The sequence below is a fragment of the Pezoporus flaviventris genome, unplaced genomic scaffold, assembly GCF_033815535.1.
Source record: "Pezoporus flaviventris isolate CSIRO_AGI_PZ_B2104156 unplaced genomic scaffold, CSIRO_AGI_Pfla_v1 ptg000007l, whole genome shotgun sequence".
Taxonomy (NCBI): Eukaryota; Metazoa; Chordata; class Aves; order Psittaciformes; family Psittacidae; genus Pezoporus; species Pezoporus flaviventris.
This window is the reverse complement of record NW_026892555.1, coordinates 27,478,358-27,496,845: the sequence shown is the minus strand read 5'-3', so window position 1 is coordinate 27,496,845 and position 18,488 is coordinate 27,478,358. Positions and strand designations below refer to the sequence as shown.

General features: G+C 34.7%; 1 protein-coding gene across 7 annotated transcripts in view; it reads left to right on the top strand.

The window, feature by feature from the left end:
- RALYL (RALY RNA binding protein like) overlaps positions 1-18,488 on the top strand; it is a 391,262-nt gene that overhangs the window by 75,551 nt on the left and 297,223 nt on the right. The gene's annotated exons all lie outside the window — the stretch shown is intronic.

Sequence of the window (18,488 nt, the reverse complement as noted above, 5' to 3'; positions counted from 1 at the left end):
ACACGTAACAAGTATGTACTTGAAAGATAATGCCTTCATAGTATTAGGATTTTATTCATTTCAAGTGCTTCAAGAATTTGTTGGAGGCCCCTTAGCTTAGCTACATGAAGAAAATGGACAGTCCATTGTAATTTATGTGTATATGTTTATCACACTAGCTAACAGATTTGGGATTATTTTTTCATAGCAAACAAGACATACAGATGTTTGTTGGTGATTTGGAACCAACTTAGAGATATTTGTAGATATTTATTTTACTCCAGTATGTTAAAAGAACTGCTCACTAATATGCCTTTTTGCCAGACTTCCTCAATTGCTATAATTTTGGTAGAAATTTCTAGTGACAGTGCCATTCCTGATGTATTTCATCATATAGATGCTCAGCACACTGTTAGCTGTGGATCCTGTGTAATTTTCAGGGTCTAAAGCATGCCCCAGATCACAAATTTGGCATGACTTATTTTTTTTTTTAGATCCTTCTTATTTTCATTACTTACAAAGTCAGATCAAGCGTGTCTTCATCATCCATGACAGACTTACATAAATATTGTTAACAAATGAAGTGAAAATGAACCAACAGCATCTCAAGTTATTTTGATGAAGCATTTCATTATTTTTACAGGCACAAAGCCTTTTCTAATATTTTATACCTTTGTAAGTTAGAAATATTCTTGTGCTATTCCTAGTGGATATAATAGAGAAGAACTGATCAGTATTTTGATGTCATTATAGAATTTTGCATGCTGGAGGACTGATATCATGTCACTGCTTCATCTCCTTCACAGTGGACATTTCCAGTTTCTTCACTTTTTCTACACAGGTCATGTTTTATAAACTTCTGGTAATTTCACATACCTGTGGTTAGAATTAACCTCCTAGATCCCTCCAATTTGTCTTCTGGCATACTGGGACCCACTGTCTCTCTGAAACTTCACCAGCATTTAACAGAAAGATATAGCACCTCTCTAACTTATAAAATATTCCTTTGTAAACCTGTCAGAGTGATATTGATCTCTCTTGAAACAATAGCATGTTGTTTGACCAGTATGGAGTTGGTGGGCCAGTATAACTTCTAAGTCATTTTATGCTGCATTGCTGCATACACTTTTCTCCAACTATTTTATTATCTGCTGCACAGAGCTGATCTTTTTTTTTTTGTTCAGCTCAAGCACTTGCACTGCATAGTAGATCTCAAGAAGGTAGAGCATCAGTAGTTACAGGCCTAACACACTGTCCTTGAAATAGAGGAAAACAGGTAACTTTTAACTGACAATTAAAAAAAAAAATAAATCTGCAAGTCAGACTTTGCTTCAGACTACGGTAACTGTCTTGAATCATAGTTACAATCTTCTAATAAAGTAAATTATGACTTTTTTAAATATATGTGATAATATTTATGAGAATGCATAAAGTATTTTTTTCTTTCATACTCTGAATTCAGGCTAAAACTCCAGGAAAAACCATAGGAAAAAATTGCTTTTGAACCATAGCATATTCAAAATCACAAAAGGTGAGATTATGAAACTCATGAGAGAACTCTTTCAGCATCTGGGAGAACACATTATATGTCACCAGTGGAAGCTTTATTTTCTATTACCTAGATTTTCCAGAGATTTTTTTCTTCCTAGACTGTTTTACTCTAATAGTAACTACATAAAGAGGATCATAAATTACTTATTTTTCTTTCTCTGCCCCCACCCTATCAGTGGTTATTTGGGGCAACTGGAAAAGGCTGTTTGAACAGTTTCTTGCATGATATATTCAGTAATATATATTCAGATATATATATTCAGTAACTTTTACTGAAATGTATCAAGCTGACTGAATGAACTGAATTACAGAATATTGATTAAGCTACAAATGGGTAGCAACATTCTTGTATAAGCTGCTTAAAGCATATAAATATATAGAAGTTCATTGTTGAGACCTTATCAGATTCAAAGTTATGAAGGGATTTTTTTAAAAAAGAGATTTACTTTTTATCTACTCATGTAATCTACTGATGCAGTTCACATTAATAAAACATCTAGCACTTTCAGAAAAGGTTGATAATTAGTTGTCAGCACTTAACTACTAATGACAGCTGTAGAGGATATATTTTTAACTTATATTTTATTCAGGTACTAATGATTAAAGTTAGAAGCATAATTAGCTTACCAGGACATGATGATTCATGCTGTTATTGATTTTGTTGCAGCCAACTTTATGCTTCCATGCCAAAATTGTCATATTGATTATTTGTGGCTACTGGTATGCAACCCCTACATCAGATTTCTGTCTAGACAGTAACAATTTTTATAAAATGTTTAGCAAGAGTCTCCATGACCCAGGAATTTTTGTAAAGCTTAGCTTTTCTTGCTTATTTCATTTTGAAGACTGTCAGCACTGAAAATGCAGTGCAATTTTCTGATTTGGAGGTCCTGATTCTGCCTGAGACTATATTCTTACAAATGCTATTTTAAATATGCAGAGTATATTATGGAAATGCAGAATTTTAGTATCTTGTGTTTATTAATCATAAAGACAGTGCAGGATACCTCAGTGTGTGAAGTACATTTCACATCAGCAGAAACTTATATGGAACAAAAACACTTAAGCCAGACATCTTGAATATAAGGAATACATTTTTTTCTAGTTTATTTATTCCATTAGTTAGCTCTGAAGAATTAAGGGTTAGATGGTTTTTGCTTTTAGTTAAAAATTGCTTATCTGTGTAGTTGAATATACAGGAGACCCACCACAGTCATCCGTTCTGGAAATGGGAGCTCAGGAGAGTAATCGCACACTCCTCTCCAGGCTTCTGGGACCACTTAATTCAAGTGTGATGCAGAGCTCAGGCTAGAATCGTGGAGAAAAGGAGAAAGAGAATGGTATACAGTGAGATCTGAGGCAGCTGGCTTGGCTTCTAAAGTAGTGGAATATCAAGATCATGGATTTTTTTTTCCATGAATCTTCATTGTTTGATATCATTGCCAGAACTGTCTATGTGCTGATATTTGGAATAGTTGCAACAGAAAAAATTATTATGTTGGGGTCTAGTTTACATAGGCTGTTAGACCCATATTTGTACTGAGTTCATATCCTTGAATTTCAGAGGAAGAAAACCCAAGTACAATGCAGGAAAGGAAACCCAACATGCTGACAGGAGCATACGGTACGCTCACATCCCACCCAGTGAAAACCAAGCAATCGAGATATAATGTGGCTTGTGAATTACACCTGCCTTGACTCTTAGACATAGATGTTGGTGGAACTGGTAAATGGAGCAAGGTTTCACCACAGCTAGGAAATAAATTATGTAATGTTTAGAATATGAGAGATTTTCTTCAATTACTTGAGGAATAATAATAAAAAAAATTAGACAAGGGCCTTTATCAGAAGCAGAGAAAGAAATGTTTAAAGATTTTTTTTGTTTATTCAAAGTAAGCTATGTCCAGCTAAGGCATGTTACAAGAATGAAAGTAGTAATAGGTAATGCTACATGTAGCATTACAAAGGAAAAGGTCTTGCAATCTCATACCATCTAGGTATATGTATGATACTGCTAAAACAGTGTTTGTAAGCATTTGTTAAAGCTGAATCAATACTCATCAGTGTGCTCAGTATTTATGAGTATCTCTCTGAATGTGATTTGCATTGCATATGCTTCTTGAGGTCTGTTTGAATTAGTAACCTTATGTGCATGCAAACACGTGCATTAGAGAGAACAAGCATATTTGCTATCCATTGTTCATCGTTTGTCATTCTTTTTAAACAGTTTTAATCATCTGATAAAGGCACAAACAGTGCTATGTGCCTAAGGAGACCAATCTCACAAGTTAATGACCAACAAAAAGCAGCACTGAACAGCATTGAAAGACCTCATAGATTGAAATATTTTTCCATTTCTTTATGTATAATTAAATGAGCTTTACAATTTAGACTGTAGTCTTTCTAGGTCAAAAATTTTTTCTCACATTGCAAGTATATAGATACTGTTAATACTAAATTAATAATAGTAATCAGAGTACAAAGAGGGACAAAATCAATTGCAAAGCTGTAGTGAAACATCTTTTTGCAACGTAGTCTTTAGTTACAGAAAGATGAGTTCTAATGGTGAAACATGAATACTGAAGCACAGGATGGATCTGAAGTCACAAATTGTATTGGTGGCATATTTATAGATACATCACCAGCTTTACACTTCAATTAAACCTAAAATAAAGAGAAAATGCAAAACATTTGAAATCTAGTTTATATAGCCAGTGGAAACATTTTCGAACAAAACAATTTAATTGTTTTATTTCAAGAGATCCCTAACAAATTAACTTGCAACAAACCGGACACTTGCTGAGCTGATACTTGGTTTAGTTGCTACAGTCTACATTAGAGTATTTAATAAAATATTCTACACACGGGACTGAACTTCCCACCAGAACTGGTTTAAAATAGAGTGATGGTGGGGAGTCCCCATTTATGTGTGTTTTGGTTTATGAAATCAAAATAAACTATAACCTTTCTGCTAGGAGTCAGTAACAGAAAGGGCTATGCTGAGAATAGCTAGAGGATACCCTATAAATTTAATCAATAAATGTGCTTCAAACTTCACTTGGAAGCCTGGAAAAACTAAATATCTCTACTGGGCACTCATGAAAGCTAATGGTTTCTCTTTCTGTGAGCTCTCAGTCTGGAACAACAACCTTATTGACAGAAAAGAAAAGAAAATGGATTTGGGAAATAATAGCTAAGGATACTGACAAATAAAGGAGATTTATTAACTGCCTTGTAGTTTCCTGGGCAGTTGGGTTTTCCTCAGTATTACTATCTATCTGACAGGGCAAAATAATAAAATACTTTTCATGTGAACTGGCTAAAAAAAAACACCAAAAAACAAACAAAAAAAAGTTTTGATTTAGAATATTTTTTTTAATCCAGTCTCAGTTTAAATGAAACTTCCTAAAGCAGGTTACTTGAAAATGTTGAAATATACATTTCCAAAACCAGAGGATTTTACTTCATCCTTTAGGGGTGCAGTGACAGTGACATCTAAGCTGTACTGCTGTGGTATAGATGAGTCTAGATACATAGTGGGTTTGAGGACTCTTAGCAGATGGTGTCAGATGGGCAACTACAGACCAACAAGATTACAGACATCTCTTCAGGATGAAAAAATCAAGGTACTTCAGCCTCTTAAATCTCCCTAAACTATCCCTGTAGCTCTCCACTAGGCTCATTCCAACTTGACTGCTCCCAGGTTAAACACGGTACTCCATATACAGCTTCACAAGCACAGAATAAAGGGGAATACTCACCTTTCTTTATCTCCCCCAAACATTAACATAAAGCATTAATGTAAAGGGCCTTATCTGAGCTGGTATAACTTTGTCACAGCTTGGCTTCTGGTGTGCAATTTAAGTAGTTCCCAGACTTCTAGAGGTCTTCAAAATACAATGAAAACACTCCTCACCTATTCATTAAATACTTTAAGAAAACACCCCTGTTAGTGTTTGCCTTCAGAATGCTTCAAGCTCTGTCTTCCTCTGTGATCTGTTGAAGATTAAGAAGCCAACTTCTCCCCACATCACTGAAGATCTAAATAAGCACTCCCTATGCTGCCCCACATACTCAAATAAATGTGTGAATTGTATCTTAATTTTAAAAGAAATCCCTCTTTTTTATTATTTTTTTTCCACAAAAGGTATCAAATATTATTTACTGAGATATTATTAATTCTTTATTTATTTTGCCAATGGTAGCCATATCCAAAATGAACAAACTAAAACCAGTACAATTCTGACCTTGCTTCCAGAAAAGACAAACATTTAGAGATACAATAGTTCATACAGCTTTTAAAGTGAGAAAACTCTTTGAAGATTATCCATTAAAGTAGCTATTATACCTGGATACATAGCATTTATACTATTCTTTTTTCCTTTCCGATACTTGTCTAGAATAAAAAAGTGCTTTTTGATAACTTTTCAGTACATTGGATGAAAAAAAATGTGTGACAGCAGAAAACATCTGACAAATTAAATTTGACATGGTTTTTATCTATATAAAATGGATGCTGAACAGCTGGTAATTGTGAATATTTTAGCAGCAATTTTCTGATGTGGAATATTGCTTCTGTGCTCAACATTAATGAGATGTGAGTTGTACTGTATAAAATTGACAGTTCTTAGGTTTTTTTGGGGAACATGTAATACATTTCTCAGAACACTTTCAGGATACGTTTACCTGTGAGGAGGAGAAAAAAATATTAGTTTCATTACCTGCTAGAGACTTACTTTGGCCATGCATTATGAAGCAGTGCAAAGAAACATACAGATACATATAAATAAAATAGATAAAAAAACCCATAGGTAACAGTAAGTAGAAAAATCTATTCAAAATAATACAAAACATGAATATTTTCTCTAAAGGAACAGGAAATAAAATACACATCTTAAAAAGAATGAGTCAAGCTGGAATGTATTAAAGAATTTATGAACATTTACATTTACTGGATGACTAGGATTTCCTCTTTTGTAAAACATTTTGCCGCCGTTTTTATTTTATAGGGTCTGTATTGTCATTACTGAAAAAACAAGCTGTGATGATACATGAAAGTAGCTGTTGACTCATTAGAAGTTTCAGAGAGAAGTCAGATTATTCAAATCTTTAACATTATTCACCCACATAAGGAGGATTAGTGCCTCTGATTGCATTGTGAAAGGAGTATAAACTATGACTGTTCATACTCACGTCTAGGGAGATGATTATAAACCCATCCATAGTTGCCTTAGTCAGACACATACATTTTGACATTACAGTTCTTGTTTTTTTTTTTAAATGTTTGGGGTTTTTTAATGATGTGTCATGGTTGCATGCACACACATGTAAAATTAATCTTACCATCCTTACCTGTACCAGGGGCCTAAGAATAGTGGTAAGTCTGCAAAAGAGTCTAGAAAAATCACAACAGGAGAAAAGACCAGGCATTTATTCATCAATTTCTAAATTGATTTATCAAGACTGCCATTGAAGACTGAAAAGTTAAAGATTTGATGATAATGTCATGCTTCTGACTTCCAGTGTAAAAACATAATAATGTGCAGGTATTCGCATTCTACCAAATGAATTTGTGAGTACTGTCTGGTGGGTGATGGTCACAGTAGAGAACTGGTGAATAACTAACTGCTAGGTTTGAATTTCCACGGTGCCAAATTCCAGTGGAATAAACCAAAGGCATTTTGAAGAACTAGCTTTGGTTTTCTAGACAAAAGAAGTGTACTTCTCATCTACCTAAAATGTCACATAGAAATCTTGCACAGAAAAGTATTTGTTAGAATGTAATTATTAGGAAAACTGTAAATGAAAACCAAATTGCGCTAAAGGGATTCATCTGCTGAAAACACAAGTTAGGAGGTTCTATAAAAATGCAGGGACTCAGATATGTAGGAAAAACTGGATGTCCTTGAACACTGGAGTTTTTTCTTTTTTTCCCTTCCTCACCGCTCCCCCCCCCCGTATCGTTGGTGACACATCTGTTTTAAAAAATATGTGTCAGATTCCAGATACCCAACTTTTAACTGGTATTCAAACCAGTACAAGTATACAGAAAAATTATCTCATGGAATTTAGCCTAAGATCAATCTGATCCTATTGTCCATATGTGCATCAAGGAATTAAAAATATCATTAGCAGCAGTGCTGGTGCATATAAAAATCAGAGAAATACTGGAAGTAGTTTGTTAAATGTTACTACAGTTAGGTTTTGGATTAGCTTCCCTAGAGGAGTTAGGAGGAGCCTGAACATGCTAAGAAAGGGACCACTGTCTGCTGGTGACAGCAGAGCATAGTGAATTTTGTCATCCAGAAAATCCCTTCAGTTTTAGTGTTCTTCATTGCAAGGTTATTTGCACAGGAAAAAAAAAAAAAAGAAAGAAAAGAAAGGAAACATGTTTGAAGAAAGAAAATGTATTTGGTATCGATAGACTTATACTGTTGGCTGGTACAAGTTCTTTGTATAGTCATTTGAACTTTGTCTTCTAAATTTCGTGTATTCAGTACTACAGGTCAGCAGGCACAGTCCTGTTATTCTGTAGTATCTATTTTTTTTTATCAATAATATTTGAAAAAGAAAAAGAAAGATCCTAAACCAAAATCTCTGGAAAATAATATTAGACAAAATTTCTTCACACTTATACAGCTTTTAAAGTATTTTTTCTGGAAAAATCTGAAAATCTCACATAATGAAATAGTTGCAGGCAGTGACCTTATTTAAAGTAACCCCATTGTAAGAATATCCAAGATAATAGATAGGAAAAAAAAAATGCTGGATCTTGAAAGAGTCATGAGGTAGAACTGAAAAGTCTTGAAAACAGGATAGTACCTTAATAGCCATCAGGTCTGAGAATGAAACTAGAACAACATAAGAATGTGATAAATAAGTGAATGTAAGCTCTCAAGATCTCATTTCTCATTAGGACTTAATAGCAATGACGAGAAATCACATATGTTCTTGACTGTGGGGGTGGTTAGGAACTGGAACAGGTTGCCCAAAGAGGTGGTAAATGCTCCATCTCTGGCAGTATTCAAGGCCAGGTTGGACAGAGACTTTGGCAACACGGTTTAGTGAGGTGTCCCTGTCCATGGCAGGAGGCTTGGAACTAGATGATCTTAAGGTCCTTTCCAACCCAAACCATTCTGTGATTCTATGATTCTATGTTTTAAACGTGCTAACTACTTGTCTTGGTTCTAAAAATCTGAAATGATAAATGATTCTCTCTCATCTGAAATGATAAAAAAATCCAAATGATTGCTTAAATTGTCTTGGTCTCAGTTTAGGTGAATTTCTCTCACCTCCTACATCCTCACAAAGGTGTTAAGCACAAAAAAAGGCACTGGTGACCTTTATTCATCTTTGAAAAATCAGAAAAGAATAACAGTGGAAATGATTTTTTAATACCACAATACTGAATTTAATTAGTAAGACTGAGAGCTTCCTTGCAAGGAACAGAGACACCATCTGAAAGTTTATTGCATTTTTAAATATGTTTGATTAATGGGCACAGCTCCACCCCATGAAGATCTTACTTAAATCTACCTATGAAGATAGGTTTTAGTAAACATATACAGGAGTTGATGAGTGCGGGTAATTACTTTCCAAGTCTAACAGCTCTTCAAACATTACACTCATCAAACCCAGGTTCATTTTAAAACAAATGGTAAAGCTATGAAGATTTTACAGGTTTCTGCTATAAATATAGAAAAGACAGTAAAAATTAAAAATGTAATTTTAATTACTGTATCAATAGCTCTATTTTATCAAGATTTAAGGAGCATAAATATTTGATTCTGCTCCTCAAATTAATGCAGCTAAATGAGTAGAAGCAATAGTTATTCTGTTTCTGAACACTGATTTGAAGGACCTCAGCAGGTTGCAGAACACAGCTGCAGACTGAAAGGTGAAAAAAATGAGTGTTAATGAATCCCAAGAATATGCTGTAGCATTGTCTTGGCTATAATAAAATTTCTAAATCTGTGAGGTTTAAAATAAAAACACAAATCAGGCTTCCAAAGCCATGTTTTTGTTTTTTTTTTCAAGAAAGATAAATATTGTATGTTTTGATTGGTCTTTTGATGTGTTTGTAGCATATATTTTGCTTATAGCTCAGCCACGTTAATTGTAAGCTTCAGACATGCAACCTATTCAAACTGAAAACCAAATATTCTAGCAATTTGCAGATCTTTGCGATCTTTTTATAAAAACATCATATATTGTGAGGCACATCATAAAATTAAGTCATATGGCAATGCTGCAGTGTTTGGGAACTTTTTCACTTTAGGAGGCTGGAACCTCCAGATGAGGCACAGTCTGTGGTTTCACTTTGGCTTCATCACATTAACTTTGGAACTGCATTGTAGGAAAATGCTTTGTGGTTGTACATACAAATAAATAACTAATGATTTTAGTGTTACTTGGATTTAGTATTTTATAAAGCAAATATCAAAACTAGGAAAGTGGAAATATATTCAGAGTATATTGTGAATTTTAATGATGACAGCAACAAATAGACTATTGATTGAAATTGACTAAAAGGTATTTTTAAAAGATTTTTACAAAAGGATCTTAAAGAAATATTATATAGAAATAATTTATTTTGATTACACTCAGAAAATATATGTATCAGTAGATGGGCTTCTCTTTCAGAACTGGTCTCGTTCTGAAGATAGTTTCATTAGGAAGACAGAGAAGAGTCTCAGTTGTAATTGTATTCAGAACAATTTCCTTATCCAGTCACAAAGTCTATGCTATTTAAAATGCATTGTGTGAATTTGGAAATTTCATCTCAGAAAACGTCAAACTTTCAGCTGTTATGGTGGATAAATCTTAGAAATGTGAAACATTTAGCTGAAAATGTTATGCTGTGTTCAGAATGATGGTGTGATCCCAACATATTTTGGCTGAAGCTGTGACAACTGTAATACTCAACATTTTGTCCTACAGAAAAATCATATATTTCCATAATGTCCCTGTGAAAAATGTTAAACAATCACTGTAACCTCCCTCTATAGTTCTTATGCTTTTTAACAGAAGTACCTTAGGAGTTACAGCAATACACACAGAGAAGGAATGTCTCAGTCCCATAACCTGCGATTTTGTGAATCCTGTTAGGAAGACACATTTATGGAAGGCACATATAAGCACCTCCCATATGGCGACAGGGTAAGGAAGTTGGGGCTGTTTAGCCTGGAGAAGAGAAGGCTGTGTGCAGATCTCATAGCAGCTTTCCAATATCTGAAAGGGGCCTACAAGGACACTGGAGAGGGACTGTATCAATACGACAGTGGGTAAACGGTTTAAACTTAAATGAAGTAAGTTCAGGTTAGATATAAGGAAGAAGTTCTTCACTGTGAGGGTGATGAGGACTGGAACAGGCTGCCCAAAGAAGTGGTAAATGCTCCATCCCTGGCAGGGTTCAAGGCCAGGTTGGACAGAGCCTTGGGCATCATAGTCTAGTGTGAGGTGTCCCTGAGCATAGTAGGAGGATTGCAACTAGATGATCTTAAGGTACTTTCCAACTGTAACCATTCTATTGTATCAAATTTTGTAGGGGTAGAAATGAAAGATGGTTTCCAAAATTTTTAAAAGCAATTTGATATGTTTTCATTGTACACCCACCAACTTTTTCTTCTGTGGATACATTAGTCAGTGAAACTGATGACTGCATTCTACATATTACTAAAACCTAGGAAATCAGCCCCTAGCTAGTCAGTAATTTTGTATGACTAAGCAGGTGAAAAAAACATATATATATGATTCTGAATAACACATTAGCAGGCACCTTTCAATGAGGTCATAGTTATAACCAATTAAATACTGGTGTTTGGATTACTTATGGTCAAATTGTCATTTCAAGAGATATGCTCTCTTAAAATTTTATGGCAATAATTTTTATTGCATTCTAATTTATTTGTAGTCTGAAACAGACATCCTCAAATAGAATTAACAGAGTCCTTTATTTTTTCCTCTGTGTGTTCTACTTTCCATGTCTTTGTGTCATAGCCCATTATTTAAAAGTGAAAGTTCACTATGTCATTTTGCCTGAGTCTATTAACTTCACCGCAGTCTTGCCTGTTTTATCTGCAAAAATGTAGATCATCCTCAGGGTTTCCAACCAGATGGACTACTACTAGTACATCTAACTGCCAGCCAAGAGAGTTGATTTCTGACAGGCAGAAATACGAGTTAGAAAAGTATTTTTCATATGCAGAAACTAAACAGTCTTTTTAACAGTTTGGCTTTTCTACTAATTGCCTTAAAAACTGGATGACCATTCTTCTTTTTTGCTTGATATATTCATAAATATAGTACTATAAGTTTTATATTTTTAGTCTGTTTAAAATGTAGATTTTTCTCTGACTGCTTCCAAACAATTTTTCTCTAATAAAATCTGAAATATATCGAATATTATTTGCTGTTGTAGTCTTAACATGCTAACTGCATCTGCATCATATCCTGCTCAACACCATCTTCTGTGCCTCCGAGTTACTGATTCGTGAGGTTAGATGGACTAAGTTTGAATGTGAGATAACAGTTATTGTTCTAGAACTATCAGTTGTTTAAAGTTCCACCAGAAATAAATATTATTAAATGTTCAGCCAAAATTTTCTGTTATGAAAAATAAACCTTTACTTTGACTTTCAGAGAATGGAAATTGCATCCTTAAAGCTTTTAGCATTTTGTCTTTTAATTGAAAAAACAATGCTGATATAGTTCAGTGTTGATAATTTTTGTCTTTTTTTGAAGCATAAGAAGGCATCACCCTATTCTTAAGTAGCTTAAATGATTGCAAGTCAAATTATAAAGGAGATATGAAGAAGTGTAAACTTTTTTCTTAGCACATAGCATCTTCTTCTTTCAAACACATCATAGTAGAATATACATATTTCAAGGCTTAGTAGTTTCATACTCAGATCAACAATATTGCTGTTCCTCTGAGAAGCACCCCATTCTTTTTGTGCCTAGACAGCTGCACAGGGACAAGAATCAGTATCTAGAAGGGGCATGTGATAATACATTCTTTTCAAGGCATAGTCTCATGAGTAAAATGTGCTTGCTGAAGTACTGTTATTGGTTGGCCATATGTTCTGATTCTGTTTATGTAGCAATAAACATCCCTGATGTGCTTTGACATTTGGAAGTTGCATTTCTACTTACAAGTAACATATGCATTTCAGTCAGGGTATATATTCAAAGCGTTTAGAATATTCTCATTCTGAAGCTGTAAAAAGAAGATCCAAGATTTAATTTGATTCCCACTATTTGTTTTGCCTACTTCTCTATGCATAGCTATCCATATCAGATTTGATAAGTCTTTTATTAAGTTGCAGAAGACCAACTGTAGCAGATTATGCAGAAACAGGCTAAACTACTGAGAATTAGGTGAATGCAAGATGGCTTGCCATGAACTTCTGTTATCAGGAGTCATAACAGATTCATATGGGGGTAAGGACAATAATAACATCACTATTTTGTAGAGGGGAGGCAAATTGCTGTAGTAGATTTTGAAGTTTGAATATTTTGAGTAGTATGCTATAGATAGAGATAAAAGTTTACAGTCAAGGTAATGCCAAAGGTCTGTACCACAAATCTTAATAAGGAGTCTGAGTTAAGACAGGAAATAAAAAAGTTACAGATTTAATTGTCCTTAAAAAAGCAAGCAGTGCTTGGACTGAAGACATAAATAAGGCCTTTATTCTACTTGATCAGATCAACCAAACTCAAGAATTGCCGTTAAGAGGTTCAGTAATCTTTTAAGATGCATTTATCTGTGCATTATATTTTTATGAAAATGATCATAAATAGCTAATGTTAAAATTAGAGCTAACAGACAAAAAATGTATTTAATTCAAGTTGGCTCATGAGGTCAATTTCTGATACATATGAAGTTCAAATTTAGTACTGATTTACGCAGCAGAATAGAAAGATAATTCAAATAATTCACTTGCAGGTACTCTTCTATAGGATGCTTTCATGCAAGTTTATGGTTTGCTACAGGTAAAAATATATTAAATATAAAACCAAAGAGACTGAAAGAAAGACACTAAAGAAAATGCATGGAGTCATTTTTATTTGCAAACTTTTCCGGGACAGCAGTAGATGGTATGTATAAATACTTTGTATCTAGTTTTCCACTCACAGAGTTTGTAAAAGGCTAGGAAAAGAAGCAGAGGATATAAGCAAACAAGGAATGATGGATACTTCATAAGAGCCTATGCTTCCCTTTCTTGGCTAAGAAGAAAAGGGAAGCATTATAACTAGCTGAAGTGGGAAGATATGTAAAGAAGTTAGGACCTGAGGAGATCTGTGGAGTGGTGAGGTAGAGTGAGAGAACAAATAAGCTGAAGAAGATGCCAACCACAGGAAGAGAATGAGCACATAGGAAGTGAATAGATTAAAACTGAACAAGTCAATAAGGAAATTACCACTGACAAGAACAGAAGACTCTGGGGTATTTACATTAAGGCTGTCAGAAAACTAGTTGCTTTTTGGCATGGCTTTTAATTTTTATATATGTGCTTTTCCATATTAAATAGTAAATATTTAAGTAGTAGCATGATTTCAGCTCATACAGATCCCAAATATATAAATAGAATGACTGACAGAAGCAGATGGAGTCAAAATTAACAAATGGGAAACTGACACTACTAATAGTAGAAAAAAACTCCAACTATAAAATGATAAAAATAACTCCAAACAAACCAAAAACAACCAACCAACCAAAAACAAAAACCAAACCCAAGACAAAATAAACCAAAAAAACCCACCAAACAAAAAAAAATCCAGAAAAAAAAAACAACAAAACAACCCACATACAATCACAAAGACTGTAGAACTTACCTGCTTAGAAAGCAGTGAAGAAAATGTAGCATACAACTGCTAAAACTGTTCTGAATGTTTCATTTTCAGGTGTCCAAGAGGATGCACATTAGCAACCTCTTAATGATAGTAAGCACTATACATACATATATATATATATTTCAGATCTTTTTAACAACTCTCTAGTTATTTACTCAAGATTGGAGTCACTGTATTTTCCAAATACACTCTGACAACCTTAGCTTGTATGTCTTAGCAAGAAAATTACCACTGGAATTCAAGGAAATGAGAGTTGAAAAAATATTGCAATCTGAACATTTATTCAGACAGTTTAAGACAGGAGGAAGATTTCCAGCCTAAAAGTTTATGTTTGATAAATATCGACTAGGAGGAAATAGATAGAGAATCTTTACAAGAAACACTTCTTAATCCTACATTGCTTTGCCTGGCAATATGTATTTCAAGGTCATATATTTTAACTATTGAACTAAGAGGTCATTTCAGAGTACAACTTCTTTGGTTACAGATCAATTGAGAATCTTTTCCTTACTTCACAAAGTTACTGAAGAGAGCTTCAGCTGTATTGTCTCCTGAAGCAATACGCTTCTACTCTTATTTGCAATAAAAGGAAGCAAAATGAGAACAGAATGACCCAAAAAATTAGTGCCATGTCTGGCTTAGAGTGCCAGTTATGCACAAGTTGAAATCTGAACCTGTCTGAAACTACTTATGTATGCAAAAATCTGTCTAGCAGGGTGCAAAAGGACTTTTTTTTGTCTCCAAAGCAGAGATTCTCTTCAAATTAATCAGATAAATGTGCTGCACTTTGAATTAGCTCAATATACCACCAAACCAATTTCACATCCAACATTTTCTGAGTGAGAAAGCTCCCAGCGATGCCCCAAGGAACAGTAATGTGCTCAGAGCACAGCTGAGGCATACAGGTTGTACACAGCAGATGGTAAGAAGCATGTGTTTTAGGCAGAGCTGCATGACATTTACTCTGAAAGTGTTACTTTTTCTTAATCTCTTTTCTTGGTGTTTTCACTATGCTGTCAATCCTCATTCAAAAGCTTCAGAGTGTTTGCTTCAGTGTTTGCTTCAGATAGGAAGCCTGGGAAGGAGCCTTCCTCAGCAGCCGCTTGTTCCTCTCCCTCTTGGGCATTAACACACTGCAGAGGCCTTTCCCTGAGTAGTAGTTTGGAAAAGATCAATTCTTATTTCTCACTAATGTGACATTAGTTAAAAACAAAAAGGTTATATAAAAAGGTGCAGGGAAAATACCAAAATTCTGTACAGAGAATTTCTTTGTTACATGCCATTAGAAACACTTCTATGTGAGCTATTTTAGCTCAGATCCCCATGTAAGATTTTCCACTGCACAAAATAAGAAAACCATTGCTTCCTGAAATCATCAGTGCATCTACAAGACCTATCAGGCATTGAGAGCAAAGGACATTCAACATCCCAGACTGTCCTTAGCTGCTTGTAAGCAGCAGGTACCTCTGCAGTGTCAGGTGTAAATGAGCTATTTAGCAATCTTGTCATACCTCACTTATAACACTCTGAGTTGACAGCAGATATGCTAATGTGAAGATAGCTTCTTCTGCTTTATTGTTAGATGCACAGTCTTCTTTCTGTATGTATATTCAGCGGATTTTAGATTTGATTTGGGGGAAAGGTTTCCTTTTAAGCATGGAAATTATGATGTATGTCAGGAGAACTGGAGAACAACTGTAGTGAGCAGAGCATGGTCACATCAGTGCTTGACCTTCCAGGAAGTTATCTTACAGTGTATTTTCATTGTTGCATGGATGTTGCTTGCCAACATTTCACAAAAACATTTGTATCTGAAACAGTTCCCTAGTGTGGAGATATATCAAGCTCTATTAAATAGGAAGCCAGCTGTATTGTTTATAGGTGTATTAGATTTCTTTTTTGTTATTAATAATGTTTTATGTTGTAGATGGTCTTTCACGACATACATATTCCTGAGAGTTGTCATTGTCAGGGACTTTAAAGCAAGGGTTTCCAATTTGTAGATTTTTTTTTCTTCAAGCTTCAGGTACTTCATTCATGTTATTTCATACTGTTTAGTTTTCACTCCTAAAAAATCCTGGCTCCTTCTCTTGAGAATTGGAATCAGCAGAGAAGAAACTTAAAATCCAGTGGCAAAACAAAACAAAGTAAAAAAGAAAACCCTTTCTGAAATCTAAATACCTTTCAAGCAAGGGCATAGTCACTGAACACTGACCAACATTCTGTAAACTCAGACATAAGCTTATTCCTCCAATTTTGTACCATTCAAACATTCAGAGAATAATCCATCTTCTTCTCTCCCACGCTCTCCCAAGCTTTGATCTGTCCCACAGCCCAGAGTGGCCTGAGTGGGACAGAGATGCCTGGGGTGCAGGAGCTGACACACATTCAGCCCCATCTCTGCAGGCTTCTCATGCTACTGCTCTCTTGCTTTTCCAAGCAAGGAAGAAAAGGCACTTCACTAAGGTCTTTGCAGATTTTTTTCAGAAAAAAGTTTCAGTTTTCAGACAAAACCTTCAATCAAAACAGTCTGTAGGAACCCAGAAGTTTTATATATCTTCAGGGACTAACTTTTTTCTCCAGTGAAAACTTTCATTCCTTACTAAGGTCATTTAGGGTTAAACAAAGCACTCTCCCAGATGAATTTTAAAAGAAATCAGAACTGTCTAATCCACAAATACCTTATTACAATCTAGTATTGCCTTTGTTTCTTTTTCTTCCTTTTGAGAAGTAGGTAACTGTCACTGGGGCTTGGACTGAAAAAACATTTATCATTCCTGTGAGTGTGGGAAAATGATAGAAAAATTAGATTTTGTGTATTAAACAGCTGATACTGTGGAATAACTTGTTGCAGAACCAAGGTGGGAGGATTGGTACTACAGTGTAAGTGCTGAGGACTATGCCTATTGTAGAATTTTTATCTGTACAAGCCCTCTAAGTTGAGGTCAGTCCATTATTCCCATTAGCTGGCTTATTTGTTTTTCTGTCTCACCCAGAGTTTTTTTAAAAATGATTAATGAAGCTGTAGCAAGAATTTTCCATGCTTAGATAGTTCTTATGGTAACTTAATTTAGTCAGTATTTCCTACTTTTGCTTGTTCCAAACAAAAAGGAGAGCCTCTGAAATACCAATGACTATATCGGTATGTCAAATAGGAAAATATCTTTCTTATCATTTCCTACATAAACTTTTCTTTTTTCTTTCTAATCTCAGGTTGTTTAACCTTGCTTAAATCATGACAGCAACTGAGGTTAATTTGAATGAACTGCATACTCCTAAAAATTAGTAAGTAAGACAGTCAATTAACCAAATTAAATCTTATTGGAAATTGGCTGCTGCCATCTGGAAATTTTTATCAGACTTTATAGGGGGCATGACATTTAGAGTGAAGCTAGCAGGATTTTTATTTCTCCAGGAAATAAAACTGAAGAACTTCGACTTAGAAGACTGAAGTATTTTTAAAGCATTTTAATATCTCTGCGTAACTATTGTGGTATATAATATATTTCTGTCAGTGAAGAGGCAGTTGAGTAGGTATGGAGTTTCGTATAGCAAAATCTGAATTACATGTCTATGTGCTGGAACCTGTTACTGTGTGGTTTGTTTTTTTTCTCTTTATTATATTATGCAGTCTTCTAATACACTGTGAAATCTGTCTTTGTAAGATCGGGCTCTGTCTTTCAGTCTCTAAGCTTAACTTCTTTTTAAATTGCCAACTTTGTTTTACCTTTAAAATTTCCAGAGAAATCAGAGGTATCTTTATATTGAATAGTGATGTTTTAAGGTGTTTATTTTGGTGGTATCCAAATCATCCTCTCTGCAGGTAGCTTGGAAGTGTATTGTCTGGACAACAGTTTTGCATATCTGTGTGTAGCAGATATATGCCCTGGGAATACAGCAGGGTGATGCAGTTCTAGGGGGTAGCTTGTTCGGTGCTAGCTTGGGGAGTACTGCACCCTGCTTTGTTGCATCATATAATTTCTGTGCAGAAAAGGTATTTGTATTACTGCATGAAGTTGCCTTTACCCTTAGTTGGTAGAAGCTTTTGTAGCTTGCTAACCTCATTCAGGGTGCTTAACCTGCAAACTGTATAGGTTTATAGA